The 10799-nt window shown below is 51.8% G+C and overlaps 1 protein-coding gene across 1 annotated transcript in view; it reads left to right on the top strand.

Moving 5' to 3' along the window:
• Nucleotides 1–214: 214 nt before the first annotated feature.
• The window catches only part of CHDH (choline dehydrogenase), a 30893-nt gene continuing 20308 nt past the window's right edge, over nucleotides 215–10799 (top strand). The window contains exons 1-2 of the mRNA XM_054708176.1: nucleotides 215–505; nucleotides 5847–5913. The gene's annotated coding sequence lies outside the window, so the exon portion shown is untranslated. The remainder of the gene's footprint in view (nucleotides 506–5846; nucleotides 5914–10799) is intronic.

Genomic DNA, 10799 nt, shown 5'->3' with positions numbered 1-10799 from the left:
GCCAGGTTCCTATAGCGCTCTTATAAGGCGCCCCGCCACCCCTCCGGGCTCCGCCTCCCACGGCGCCACCCCGGCCCCGCCGCCCCCTCCCCGGTGGGGAACTTGGAAGAGCCCTCGCCTGCGGGATTCAGAGGGATGGGCCGGTCCCAGCGGCTCGAGACCCTTCGCGGCCGGAGCACGCGCAACAGCGGCGCGCGCCAACCCCGCGCACACGTGTGTGCAGTGAGCCAGGTGCAGACTGCATTCCCGCCTCGGGCTGCGCGCGCCCGGCCCGCCCGAGTCAGCAGCCGGCCTGGCGCAGCGTCCCCGCCCCGGCCGCCCGAGCCCGCCGCCCGCGGTTCCTCTCCTGGCCTCGGAGAGCGCGCGGTGCGCCGGCGCCGGCAGTTAAAGTGCAGCGGGGCAGGGGCCGCCGCCGCCGCCGCCGCTCCTCTAGCTCAGCCTCCGCTCCTGCTCCTGCTCCGCACAGCCGACCGTCCCGTCCAGGGACTGGGCCCAGCCGCCCAGGGTGAGTAGCGGCAGGGTTCGCGCCCCGACCCCCGCCGACCCAGCCCACAGCGGCGCCGTCCGCGCTCCGGCCTCCTCCGCCCCGCATGGCCCTGGCCGCAGCCTCAGGCGGCCTCAGGCCGGAGGTTTGGTGAGTCAGGAAGACCCTGGCTGGACGCTGAGACTGGGACACCACTTTATGCAAAAGCGAGCCCCTTGGAGCAAAAGGGGTGGGACACGCCTTATTGAATTCTTCCTGGAGCTAGTTCGTGTTGCAGGAACTAAGTTCTATGTTATTTAGGGTAACAGAAATCCGCCCTTCCCCCCAGGTTTTTCTGGTAAATGTAGATTTCCCCAAAATGAAGGCTGGCACTAATACTTGGATCTCCCAAGGCTGTTTTTGCTGTGGTCCTACTGTGTGCCAGGTATGGCCCACCTGCGGGGTTCTGCTTTGGGTCTGCATGGAGTGGGCCCAGCCTCAAGGTGAGGTGGGGGCTCTGACAGGCATATATGCGGGGTTCCAGGTAACATTTCTAGAGGATTGATCTAGTTTGCAACTTTGGTTCTCCAGTTTCACTGTGCCCAGGATTCTCAGCATTGCCTTAAATGCAAATTCTGGTCCTTTCTCGGGGATTCTTACCAGACCCTCAGATGGGGCAGGGTCTGAGATCTTCGGCGATTCTTACCAGACCCTCAGATGGGCAGGGTCAGAGACCTGCGTTTAACAAGCCCTCCCTGGTAAATCTGACACAGGTGGTGGGGGACTGTTTTTTTGAGACATAGTGGTTAGGGGAAGGTTAACAAAAGTCAGCTGGGCTAACAGTAGATCACAGAGCTTGGAATTCAGCTGCTTCAGCCCTCTCTGTTTGCAAAGGACAAGGTTGGGGTGACCAATCAAGGTCACGTAAACTTGTAACCCAAGTTAGCTCCATTCTACAGATGAGAAGACTAAGACCTAGAGAGGGATGTGGGTTCTATGGATGGAATTGGTGGGAGCTTGGCTTAGTCAAGCAGCTGTTTTTGCTGCAGTCCTACTGTGTGCCAGGCCTGGCCTCCTGCCAGGGGCCTGCATAGAGTGGGCCAAGCCTCAAGACCACCTTGGGGTTCTGGCATGCATACATATGGGGTTCTAGATGACATTTTCAGTTCCTGACCAAGGAGAGTGGTTCAGGTGAGGTTGTTGCCTCACCCTTGCCTGGGGCTGGGTGACCCTGGACACCTTGCTCAACTTCTCTGAGTTGCTTTAAGCCCTGTGGTTCCTGATATCATTTCCAGCTCTAATAGCTGTCTTCTTAGCAAACACCTGCAGGATGCCAGTACTGGGGTGCAAAGGTGAACACCACATGGGTGCAGGCTGATGGGCCCTCTTGGACTGAGGATGAGCGTGGTGAGAGTATGTTCCAGGGCATGTGCCTGCCCTGCTGTGAAAGTGCCTCGTCTGCCAGCTTGAGATCATGAACTTTGTCCCGTGGTGGCAAGGAGTCCCAGCAGAGGTTTAGGTGGTGGTCAGTATTCAGTTTTAGAAAGGCTGCCTGGGTGGCTGTGCAGGTCGGTGGGAGGCCAGCCCCTCCCAGACCAGCGAGGAGGGAGCTGCTAACCAAACACATCATGTAGCTCAGTCCCTGTGGGGGGCCAGGCTGGAGCTGTGCTGGGTTTTCAGCTGCGCCAAAGCAGGCCTTTCTGTGGGAACTTGGGACTGTTGAGTGCGAAGGCTTTGGGGACAACCAGGGGTGCAGGGGGTCAAGCCTGGAGATAGGATCTGTGAGGCAGACATTTACAGGGGGTGCTAGAGAGGGGAGGAGGACAGGGCCCTGGGGGAGGAGAGCTTTGTGGAGGTGAGGGCTAGGAGGGGCTGCACCAGGAGTGAGGAAGCAGCTCGTGGGGACAGTTGGGGCAGAGGTCACACAGAGACGAGGTGAGACCTCCTGACCCACAGTGGCCCTGCCTTCTGTGGCTGCCTCTGATCTGAGGGGCCCCCCTGGCTTAGGTCACTGGCAGTTAGGTGTGGTTTTGGCTAGAGGAGGTGAGAGGGGCATGGGAGTAAGTGGGTTCAGATATGCGAGTATAGGGGGTGGCTTTTCTTTTAGCAACGGGGGAGGCTGAGGTTCTTCAGGAGAAGAAACTGCTGGGCAATGGAGAGGGGATGGGTGAGGTGAGGTGGTGTAGGGGTCGCTGAGCATGTGGGTAGGAGGGGAAGAAGGGATGCTGGGCATTGGCGTGGGACACAGACTGAGTCCCCCCATCCACTGCCCTGGGTCCAGGCTTGGGGGCAGGCACAGAGGTATGACACTGCTGTGAGCCTGGCCCCCTGTAGGATGGCAGTGATGCCCAGGCTCTGCAGACAGGATGGCAGAGTGCGGGGCCCAGAGGTGAGCCCTGCAGCCACACCTGGTGTTCTCTGTGGGCAAACAAGGTGTGCCTCCCGGGAGGTGCCACGCTGCTCTGAAGGCCACTGCAAAAAGTGTTCCTCGTGAGAGGCCTTGTTGATAAAGGTGCAGCCTCCGAGGAGGCCTGTGGGAGGGTCACCACTTGCTTGAATGCCTAAGCCCAGGATTGCGGTGGCTTTAGACACCGGAGGCAGGGCCACTGCGGGTCAGGAGGTGTCAGCCTCTCTCTTCTCAGAGCCTCATTTTCCTGTTCTGTAAAATCAGCAGATGAGAGTGTCTTGGCAGTGGCTAAATGAGGTGACTCAAGTCTGAGGGATGTGACCTTTGGAAATACTCTGACCTTACCCCTTCGGTGTGCCTTCATGCCGGGTATCGAGCGCACTCCTTCAATGCTTGAATGGATGAGTGAATGCCTACCTTCCTGCAAGGCCAGCACCCAAGCCTACCCAGCTGGGAGAGCTGGTTTGGGCTTGTTCCTCTTCCTCCTCGGGTGGGCGAAGGTCAGGCCTCTGCAGGAGCTGGAAGACTACTCTCTCCAGTACCCGTGGCCCCTGACCCCAGACCCTCTGGGGCAGGCTCTGGGTTACAGCTAGGGGGCGAGATTGCAGGGTTCCTCATCCCCTGGCTGAGCTACTCACTCACCCGCTGCAGCCTTCAGCGAGGCTCTTGGTGTCTTGGAGCCTCAGTTATCCTCATCCATAAATGGAGTTGACACCAGCCCTGTTGGACTGGCAAGGCTGTTGGGCGACTCCGAAGAGGTGGGAGGAAAGTTGAAAGATTTAAAGGTGCTGTGTAAATTTAGGGGCAGGGGAATCAGGACAGTCAAGAACAAGTTAATGTCTTTATGGTCCAAATAGGGAAATTCCTTTGGACCGGTGCAAGGACACTCTCAGGTTCTGTCACTGTTATCAGACCTTTGTATCTCCGCTGGAGCCATCCTGGGAGAACAGGGCCATTGGGGTTGTTGACATGTCCCAGGCCCTGCCTCCGCCCACACAGGTGGAATTTTCCACTTGGTTCCTTTTGCAAATATTAATCAAGGCCCCGCCAGTTAACAGTGGACGCATTGTCTTGTGAAGAGCAAGCCGTTTCTGGCGAATACTGGCTGCCTTCCAGGGCCCTGGCGCCTGCCCAAGCCGGGAGAGGGGGCCTGTGGGAGCGCCCTACCCCTGTACGCCCCCCCCCCCCCCCGCGCCCCCGACCCATGTTCTGCTCCAGCTGGTTGAGCTTCACAGAGTCAGCAGTCATGCCTGCTTTGAGCCAGGGCCCCTGAGGACTTGCACTGCGAACATTTTCTCTGCTCCTGAAAGGAGGGGCTGGCCCAGGAGCACACACAGGCCCAGGCCACAGGCTTAACTCCACCTTAACACCACGCTCCTGCTGAAACCCTGTGCAGTCACAACCCATGTTACCTGCATTGATCTTCACATGTGTTGTCACATGGAGGTCTCAAATCAAGTCCAAAGCACAGAGTGGGCAGCTACTATCGTTCTCCAAAAGCCCCATCTGTACGTGGTGATGAAATTGGCCTCACAGGGCTGAAGGGGGGAATCTCTGGACACTTCAGGGGGTGGAACAGGGAGCACCCTGTCGGGCACATGTAGCAGAGTTTGGTGATCTAATTTTTGATTAGCAATACTTTACTTCATCTGTTATTCGTAATATTATTTATTGGTCATAGTTGCAGCATCACTGCCCGCATTTTATAAAGAAGTAGAGCACGTATTTTTGGTGTGCGCTTTTAATTCTAACAAAGCTGTGAAATGGGTGGCTCTGTTCCCATTTGATAGATGAGGAAACTGAGGCCCAGAGTTGCTAAACCGTGAATGGTGGCAGGGTTAGGACTACAACCCGAAGGATCTTGACCACCAGTTCCTTTCACTTTTTTTAAAGTAGTGAAACTTGAACAAGGAGCCCCAATATATAAAGCACATGCAGGCGATGGCTGCATATCAGTCTGCTTGTAAGTTCCCATCTGTGATTTTTTTTCATGTCCTAGTCAGAGCAGTGATCCTGTTACCATGATCGCACTCTTGAAACCAGGGTGCTGGTTGGCGTCTTACACGAGCCCCGGTGCCTGATTGATTTCTGCACTTTAGTTCAGTGAGAGAGTAATTTGTATTTGGCACAAGGACGTAGTGGGGATTTTAAGCAGTCTCACCTTGCAGTCTTAGATCCTGCTGCAGTGAAAGCCAGCCAAAGTGTGTGGAAGTTGGCTGGCTAACTCGCATCTCGCCCCTGCACCAGTAACTTGTTTATTATTTATTATTTTATTATTATTATTATTATTTTGTTAATCCTCACCCAAGGATATTTTTTCCATTGATTTTTAGAGAGCAGGGAAAGGAGGGAGGAAGGGGGAAAGAGAGAGAGAAACACTGATGTGAGAGAGACATCGATTGGTTGCCTCCCTCATGTGCCCGACTGGGACGGGATTGAACTTGTCACAATCCCCGTATGTGCCCTTGACCAGGAATTGAACCGGCCTTGTACAGGCCAATGCTCTATCCACTGAGCACACGGGCCAGGCTGTGCCAGTGGGTCATAAAGGAAAGTGTGGGCGTTGCCCACGAGGCTGCTCCCTGAGGAAAACCCAGTGGGCTTTGCAGCGGCTAGTCAGTGCCGGGTTCGCAGGCAGACTGCAGTCCCCGCCGTGGGAAGGGAGGATTGGACCTGGCATCTTCGGCAGGACACCTAAGCAGGTGGGTTTGGTTTCTAGGGGTTCATGTCCAGTCCAGAGCAGTGCTTCCCAGACTCTCTGTGCTGAAGGATCAGTCATTTGTTAGGTTTTTAAATTTTAATCTCTTACAGGCTGATTAAAAAATGCAGTAAAAGTTATTATAATAAAAATGTAGATACACAAAATTTAAGCCCATTGTCTTATTATAAGATTCAACAGACACAAAGCCACTGTGTGTCAAGTTCCTGCAAACGTTTCTGAACTCTGACTTTCGATTCTGAACTTATCTTTCACAGACGATCGAAAACAGCGCGGGGGCTGCCCTGGCCACAGAGCCCGGATCCTGTCACATCTGGGTGTAAGGTAGGTGCTTTTCAACTGAGATTTTGAAAACTGTTGGGAAGGGTCCTTGAAAGAGGAAGCTGGTAGCAAGCTTTTGCAGAACCCCAGACTTCTGTAGAAATGGTTTGACATAAATCCCCAACCCGGACGTGGCTCTCGCCTGGGAGGCCCTCCCGCCCTAGATCCTTTCCCTCCCTCCTTTAATACGGATGTTTGAGATTTAAAACAGACAAAAACCCCTTTATGTTATGGAAAACTTGAAACATGTACAAAACTAGCCAGAAGAGATTATCGAACTCTGTATTCTCATCACCTCCTGGGCCATCCTGTTTTGTCACCTTCCCTGATCCTTGGGGTTATTTTAAACCAAATTCCAAATATCCTTTATTTTTTTTGTCAAATTTTCAGTTTGTGTTTCTGAAAGAGTTGTGCTAAAACAACACTTGTCACATCTGACACACAAGCAATGATTTCTTAACATCCTCACATTCCCAGGATCTAAATAAGATGCACACATTCTTTTATAATCTATAGATTACCCTCCATCTCTGTCTGTCTGGTTTACTTTTCACTTAAATTTATTGTTCAGGAAATGAGTGGAGTTTCCCGTAGCCTGGATCCTGCTGATGGGGTCCCTGGGCGTTCTTTCACACGTTCCTCTCACCTTTGTCCTCTGGTTTGGTGGGTGGATTTATAAGTGTGAGCAGATTCAGGTTTGAATTTTTTGGCAAGGATATTGTATAGGCCTTCCCCCATTCAGACCTGTCTCGACTTGGAGAAGTTGTTTGTTTTGTTAACTGTCTGTCTCCTGTGTGTGAAGCTACTTTGGTGAGGCCCAAGCTGATCTTCCGTGGGTTCTGGGCGCACCTCGGCCTGAGATCACCCAGCTGCTGTGTGGAGAGCACATTGTGAGGTGACACGGGAAGGGGTTGTGATGGCAGGGACACTGCTAAGATGCCACCGGAAGGGCTCCAGCACGAGGGCATGCCTGGGGTGGTGGAGCCTGATCGAGGCAGCAGTGCACGGGGTGGACAGCAGGGGGGCAGATTCAACAGATCGGGCCCCACCCCTTTTAAGAGAAGTCACTGCCTCTCTGTGCCTTGGTTTCCATGCTTGCCGCCTCTCCTGAAGTGAGCAATGTATTTTTATATGCCAGTCACATAACAAGCATTTATTGGGTGCCTGTCGTGTGCCTGGCCCTGGGAGTTGGGAGCGCCCCCCACTGCTGACTGTAAGTGAACAGATAGAGTTGCAGCTCTGAGTACAGGTCCTGCAGGCGGAAATCTTGGTAACTCTTGGCCACTAGGCCCCCAGGCTTCTGGTGGTCTCTGGGTTCCACACTGTGCCTGGCCCATAGGCATAGGGACAGGTGGGAAGGCCAAGGACCGCCAGGGACAGCGCCAGCCTCGGGCACTAAGGACCTCGATGCTCCCGAGAAGCGAGCTTTGTGTTAGGGTCTGCTCACTGGGTCCTTTCTGTGGATGGTCCCACTTTTTCCTGTGCCATACCTGCTGGCGGACAGTCAGCTTTTCATCATTGTCTGCCAGCAGAAACAGCTCAGGGCGGAGCCCTGGGCTTGCTTTGTCACAGTTGTGCAGAGCTCTCTTTTGGTTCAATTCCTGAAAGTGGGATTGCTGAGACAAAGTGCTGCCCCTTTAAAATCCTGATGCATCCTTTGTCTTCCGGAAGGTTTCACCTGCTTCCTAGCTGTGCCCAAAGCAGAATCACTGTCGTGGGCCTCGCCTCAGCTGAGCGCAGAGGCTGAAGCAGGTCTGGCTGAGACTGCTCCACCCCTCTCCAGGGTTCTGTCCTCTCTTCTTGGGTGACCCACAAAAGCCAGGACTTCGGTGACTCAAAGGAGCTAACCCCACCCCAGTCCACTGCACTGGCCCAAAGCTAAAAATGAGCCATGCACGCACAGATACATGTGTGGGCACACACACACATGTGCATGCCAAGAAGTTGGAAGAACCCTGTTTAAAGGGTAGTTTCAGAAAGTTTTGTCAGCTCCCCAGCTGTGTGACTGCAAGCAGGCTGTGTCCCAAGTACAGGTGTTCCTGAGATGGTGGGTAAGCGTTTTATTCTGGTTGCAATTCTTTTGCAGTTGAGGCCACCAAAATTATCGGACTTGTGCGATTGGTCACAAGCTCAGAATTACATGGAACTCTGTCTTGTCATGCATGAAATTCTGACCATGAAATTTGGCATATTTTTCAATACAAGTCTTCACCTACTGATGTGAGAATTGTTAGTTGCCACAAAGTGCTATGGTGATGAAATCCATGAGCCATAGTCAGTAGGGCGTGGTGGCCCCTACATTTATTACCCCTCAGTTTATGTCATCTCTGCACTCGACTCATCTGCTGTGTTCACCGCTGGCCTTGAGGACAGTGGCCTTCAGTTGACCAAGCCCTTCTTCCCTGACAGAAGTGCCACAGGGACTGCGTGCCCAGCTCCAAGCTGACCAGGCAGTAGAAGGTGTGGCTCGGGGGAGCTGCCCTGTGCCCTGGGAAGATGAGTGTGGCCTGAGGGTCTTCTCCCCTTGACTGGGAGGCAGGGCAGGTGGTAGTCTCCTCTCTCCCTTGCACGAAGCAACAGAAGTGGAGAGACTGCACCCAGGTTGATCAAGGGCACAGGCACCTAGAGTCAAAAGGGAGCCTTGGATGCCACTTCACTTCAGCCTCCATTCATGCTAGGACTCCCCCATTTCACACCCACACCCACATACACACACACACACACACACACACACCACACACACACACACACACACACACTCACACACACACACACACACACTCACACACACACACACATACACTCACACACTCACACTCACTCACTCACTCAAATGAACACACATGCTTTCCTGTCTTTCTCTGGTCCCATACGTCCTACCCCACCCCATCCCTCACTTTCCACACAGCCAATGCCAGGGGGCTCCTTCCCTGCCCAGGAAAATGGAAAGGGCTGTTTCCCTGTGACTCCTGCCACCTCCGCTTCCCCACCCGCGTTGGTCAGTCTGCCCACCCACCCGGTATGGCAGCCTGAGGGAGCACTGCACTAGAGGGGAAGGGGTCCCTGCCCCCAGGGAGGTTCCTTTGGGTAGCAGCCCCCCTCCTCAGCCCCACCCATCCCCCTTATTCCCACTGTGCACAGGGAGCATGTATAGATCCTGCTACCTCCCAACACTGTGGGCTCAGTGCCTGAGGGACTCCTCAGCTCCCCCCAGCCCAAGGCCTGGCTTCTGAAAGGCAGGGGGAGGCAGAATTTAGTTACTTTTTCAAGCTGAATTATATTCCGTGTCACCTGCTGATGGACATTTGCATTATTTCCACCTTTTAGCTATTTTGAATAGTGTTGCTAAAAAGGTGAGTGTATAAGTATTTGTTTGAGTCCCTGCTTTCAGTTCTTTTGGGTGTATACCTAGGAGTGGAATTACTGGATCCTATGGTAATCCTATGTTTAACTTATTGAGGAACCAACATATTGTTTTCCTCAGTGGCTGTGCCATTTTACATTCCTATCAACAGTGAACAAGAGTTCCATTTTCTCTACTTCCTGTCAACACTTGTTATTTTCCATTTTTTTTTATTATAGCCATCCTAATGGGTGTGAGGCCATATCTTGTTGTGATTTTAACTTGTATTAGTGATGTTAAGCATACATTTACATGGTTATTGGTCATTTGTATATCTTTGGAGAAATGTCTATTCCAGTTACTGGCCCATTTTTGTGTGGAGTTGTTTGTTTTTTGTTGTTGTTGAATGGTAGGAGTTGTTTCTGTATTCTAGATATTAATCCCTTATCAGATATATGATTTGCAAATATTTTCTTCCATTCTTTGGGTTCTCATTTCACTCTCTGGGTGAGGGTCTTTGATGCACAAAAATTTTTAATTTTGATGAGGTCCAATTTATCTGTTTTTTTTTTTTCCTTTTGTTGCCTGTGCTTTTGGCATTTATCCAATAAATCACCACCAAATTCAGTGTCATAAAGGTTTTACCCTATGGCTGGCCGGCATGGCTCAGTGGTTGAGTGTTGACTTATGAACCAGAAGGTCACAGTTCGATTCCTAGTTAGGGCACATGCCCAGTTGCAGGCTCGATCCCCAGTGTGGGGCATGCAGGAGGCAGCTGATCAATGATTCCCTTTCATCATTGATGTTTCTAACTCTCCCTCTTCCTTCCTCTCTGAAATCAATAAAAAATAAAGATTTTACCCTATGTTTCCATGTAAGGGTTTTATAATTTTAGTTCTTACATTTAGATCTTTTATCTATTTTAATTTTTGTGTATGGCATAAGGTGAGAGTCCACATTTATGCTTTTGCATATGAATATCAGTTTTCCCAGCACCATTTGCTTAAAAGATTGTCTTTTCTCCATTGAATAGTCTTGGCACCCTCATAAAAAATCTATTAATCATCACCCTGGCCAGGTAGTTCAGTTGGTTAAAACATCTCCTGATATGCCAAGGTTGTGGGTTTGATCTCTAGTCAGGGCACATGAAAGAAGCAACCAATGAGTGCATAAATAAGTGGAACAACAAATTGGTCCCTCCCGCCCTCCCTCCCGCCCTCCCTCTTTCTCTCTCTCCCTCCCTTTCTCCTTCTCTCCCTCCCCTCCTCTCTCCCTCTCTCTCTCTCAAATCAATCAACAAAAAAATTAAAAAAACAACTTATTAACCATCTATGCAAGGGTTTATTTCTGGGCCCTCTATTCCATTGGTCTACATGTCGTCCTTACGCTACCATCATACTGTTTTGATTACTATTCCTGTGTAGTAAGTTTTGAAATCATGAAGTTGAATCCTTCAACTTTGTTTTTTCCCTCCCATGATTGTTTTGGCTACTTAGAGTCCCTTCAGATTCCATATGAATTTCAGGATGGGTTTCTCTATTTCTGC

The sequence above is a fragment of the Eptesicus fuscus genome, chromosome 18 (genome assembly GCF_027574615.1).
Source record: "Eptesicus fuscus isolate TK198812 chromosome 18, DD_ASM_mEF_20220401, whole genome shotgun sequence".
NCBI classification, from domain to species: Eukaryota; Metazoa; Chordata; class Mammalia; order Chiroptera; family Vespertilionidae; genus Eptesicus; species Eptesicus fuscus.
The sequence above is the reverse complement of the archived record's forward strand: the minus strand, read 5'-3'. Positions and strand labels throughout refer to the sequence as shown.